The sequence below is a fragment of the Genypterus blacodes genome, unplaced genomic scaffold (genome assembly GCF_046128005.1).
Source record: "Genypterus blacodes isolate CSIRO-AG114 ecotype Tasmania unplaced genomic scaffold, CSIRO-AGI_Gbla_v1 ptg000104l_1, whole genome shotgun sequence".
Taxonomy (NCBI): Eukaryota; Metazoa; Chordata; class Actinopteri; order Ophidiiformes; family Ophidiidae; genus Genypterus; species Genypterus blacodes.
The window spans coordinates 800001-804526 of record NW_027466908.1 but is presented as its reverse complement, the minus strand read 5'-3'; positions in this window follow the sequence as shown (position 1 = coordinate 804526).

The following is a 4526-nucleotide window of genomic DNA, read 5'->3' as shown; positions in this document are numbered from 1 at the left end:
AACGCGGGTCGTCGTGTCAGCGGAAAAGCCTGGCAGACGAGCTGGAGGGGCTCCGAACACACAACTCAGCAAGGCCTCAGAGGGATCCATGCTAACGCCCTGATGTGGACGAATCAAAGGAGCCACGTCGCTAATCTGTGACTTTGTAAAGATGAATTCCGACTTTCCGAGGACAAGCGACGTTCCTCTTCCGGACTGAAGTCACATTATGATACCATTCCTTCTCAGCAGTGTGAGCGAAACCAAACCAGATCGTCTTGTTGGTTTGTTTATGTCGTCGTTCAGTGCAACGGGTTTCAACCCAGGCTATGGCGGAGGGAGGGTGTTATGTGTCATTCTGTGTCCTGTGCGTCTGTCCCCCTCTCTCTGTCTGGAGGAGGATTTAGACGCTCGCCGACGTCTCCGCATGAAGACGATCAAAGCCTCTGATGTAACAGAAGCGTTGGCAGCGTCGTTCTTCCTGCTGATTTGTCCGTCGCCCCAAAACAAACAAATTAATCTGCTTAAGCTTCACAACAACAGATATTCAAATCTCTCCCACACACACACATACATACACACACCCACACACACAGCCACACACACGGATCAAACGTGGCGGCGTGCAGGAGCGTTTTTTTCGTCGCGCTGGCTGTCTCACTTTTCTGAGTAGAACATCGTCAGGTCAGCATTTGTGGTTTGATGACGTCGTGCGTTTCAGTCAGTGGAGGCTCCTGATTGGCTCACACAGCCCAGGATGTCGACCGAGACTGGAATGTAAATATTTAATACATTTATATTTTTAATGTGCTTCCAGGCAGGTCGGAGGAAGCTGAACAGACCGCACACCACAGAAGAAGAAGAATAGAGACTGAATCTCAGGCTTCATGAACTGCACCAGATTTCAGCTCTTCTTCTTCTCTTGATCTCTCTGCCTTAAAGCACTTCCTGTTTCCGCTTCAGACATTCCAGCCGGCTTTGTCTTTTGTCTTTGTCTTTGTTTTTTCCAGGGGAATCTTCTTAACGAGCGGCGGCTGGAACGTTTCACAGCGAGCGCGGAGCCTCGAGCTTTATGTGTCGACTTCACACAGAAGCACCACTGTACACACACGGACACACACACACGCGCACACAGGCACACACACACACACACGCACACGCACAGACGCACGCTGATGTAGGTGTGAGCACTCAAAACTGCCAATGTACACATACTAAAGTCATTTGTAAATACTTTATATGCGTGTGTGTTTGTGTCATAACCGCCACACACACACATGCACCAAATCACCCGCGATAGAAATGACAGCGTGGACAGACCACCACAGAGCCGCCCTGAGGCTGAGCCCCCCCGCGGAGACGTTTAACTGCTGCTACTAACTGTGGAGCCACACACACGCACAACACACACACACACTCATACACACTCACACACACACACAGCAGACCTGTTTACATGTGCTCCATCCTACAGTTTAGCGGTTGCTGGAGGCCATTAGGTTAAGAGCTCTCTGTAGCGGAACATTGTAGGGGATGATACTCCACGTCTCTCACACACACACACACACACACATATACATATACACACCCAGACACACTCACACACACTCACAGACATCGTTTGCATGTGTAATCGCTCTTCAGCATGAATATTTTTGGCACGTGTGGCAAACGAGTGGATTCACACGAGAGGAGTGATTTCTGAGTGCATTGCATTCCTGGATAACACACACACACACATACACACACAAACACACACAATCAGAGCTGAGGTCCTCTGCGTTGGTTTGAATGGAGACTGAATGTAGTTATTTGGGTGATAAACCAAACAAACCATGGCAGCAGAATCCCGACTTTCACTTCAAACAGGAAGTAGGAGCGCCGTCTGAACACACACACACACACGAACACGCCAAGCTTCAACACGGTTACATGACCGACTGACTAAAGGTCTAACCGTCACACAAACATCACCATGATCAGTGTAGGTACCAGATCATCGGAGCTCAAGTCACTGACCTGAATGAAGCAAACGGCTCATTCAGGCGTGTAAGAGTATGACATCACCTCCTACTGTGATGATGCAACACCTCACGGAGAGCCTGGAGAGCCTGGAGAGCCTGGAGAGCCTGGAGAGCAGCATGGGAAGGTACTGAGGGTGACATGGAGGTGAGCCACGCCCACTCCGTCTCCTATAGCAACATACAATCAGCAATAATTCATCTCACAGAAGAAGAAGCTCCTGAGAAACATCTCAAAGACAATCGGATGTTTATTTCCCTCAAAATATCAAATTTCAAATCAATTCAATGCACCGAGAACTGAAATCCACCCGTAAGCGTGATCACACACACACACACACACACACACACACACACACACGGCTCCATTTCTGGCAATACAGTGGATGTATGTATGCATTGTGTGCTCCCATGTCATTGGTCAGAGTTGGTTGTCATGGTAACCTGGCTATATGGTGGGTAGGTCCACCTCGGTCACCATGGCGCCCTCATATCCCAGCATCCCTCACAACACTTTGTTTTTCCAAAGCGTCTGCCAAAGCAAGAACCCCGACAGGAAGACAAACGCTCAGACACACACACAAACACACACAGATACACTCTCTGCTCCTCCTTCATCGCTCTGTTTCCCCCTTACATTTACAACGCACACACACTCACACTCTCTCTCTTTTGCTTAGCTTTGCTGTTCTCACCATCCCCCCTCTCTCTCTTCACTGCTCTTATTTTTGCTCCCTCTCATCTCATTTCCCGTCTCTATCGCTCTCTCTCTCTCTCTCTCTGTGTTTCTCTCTCTCTCTCTCTCTCTCTCTCTCTGTGTTCCTCTCTCTCTCCCTCTCTCTCTTTCTCCCTTCCTCTCTCTTTCTCTCTGTGTCTAGCTCTCCTTTTATCCCTCCATGTATCACGCTCTTTTCCAGTCCCTCTCTTTCTTTCTCTGTCATAACCTCTCTCTCTCTCTCTCTCTCTCTCTCTCTCTCTCTCCTATATTGTTATTGATCCAGCTGTGTCAGTCTTCAGTTTTCACTCCCATTCTGCTGGTTTCACAAAAAAAATCAAAATGTGTGGACTCATTTAAGAGCACAGGAACAGATGCAGCGTGTGTATCTGTGTGTATCTGTGTGTATCTGTGTGTATCTGTGTGTATCTGTGTGTAATTGTGTGTGTGAGCAGATTCTCTCTGCTTTTATAAGTGAGCAGTCGTTGCGTGAAATCCGGTTTGTGAAACATTAATATTGCTTCAAGCTCGGCACGGGTTCAATCCCTATTTAATCAGGGCTCCTGAGTGTGTGTGTGTGTGTGTGTGTGTGTGTGTGTGTGTGATGGAGAGGTGAGAGGAAATGTGTGAGCTCAGACTCTTTTTCTAACCTCAGCAGACTGATTTAGGCTCGACACCACACGGACACATCAGATGCTTTTGCTCTCTGACATCTGCTGACAAGACGCGCTTATCCCTTACTTTGGGGCGCAAGAAATACACACACACACACACACACACACACACACACATGGTGGTGACAATAACCATGACAGTGATAAGTTATGGTGGAGAGAGAAATGGAGGAGGAGATGCACCGTGTTTACACACAGAATCGTTTTGTGAAGCTTCACGTCCAGAGAAGCACGTGATTGGTCGATAGCTGTCACATGTCAGTGTTGGGTTTGTAGGATTACAGCGTGTGTTTGTAAGTTTGGGCTGTGTTAACATGATGATGTCATCACTCAGCTTTCGCCAAATGATGTTGTAGTTGTCGTGCATTTGTCGTCACCTCCACCTACAGGCTGGGAGGAGGCATCACACCTCCTGCCGGAGAGGAGGAAGCAGGTAGCTCAGCTTTGTTCTGTTGTTTCACTTCCTGCTCCTCCTCCTCCTCCTGGACTCCTGTCAGGCTGTAAAGCTCCGGCTCGGCTAAAAGCTGCTTAGTCGGGCCGAATGCTGCCTGAGTCCCTTAAAGCCGCACTAATCAGAGGTGTTAGAGGAGGACGCGTCAAAGATGTCACTCAGCAGATTAGCAGCAGGCATGAAGGATGGAGGGAAGGAAGTAAGGAAGGGGAGGAGGTGATAGGAAGCCAGAGTGACATGATGGTGTCATGCTGCAGACGTGACATCAGCTCCGATCTCCTGTGCGACTGAGTGCAACAGCTTCATTCAGCGTGATTACACATCTTCACCAGACAAAGAGCCGGGCAGCTGTTGCACGTCTGAGCATGCGTGTTTCTGAGCCCCGCAAACTGTGACGGCAGGCGTCGGCCGCGGACGCAACAAGGCACCCTGGGTATTCTCAGCTTTGAATAAGAGAAGAAGAGAAGAGCGGCGGCGAGCGGCGAGCTGCGAGAGAACAAAAGAGACACAGAAGGCGTCTGCACGAGGGCTGAAGCCGCCGCGGGAGATACGAGCTGATACGAGACAACTGCAGCACTGTCAGCAGCCTGAGTGCAAACTTGGCTGAGCTCCTGTGTCGCCCATCAATGCCCTCCGCTTCTCCCCGGAGCCTCACGCTCGCTGCACAGCACAGCTAGCACATTAGC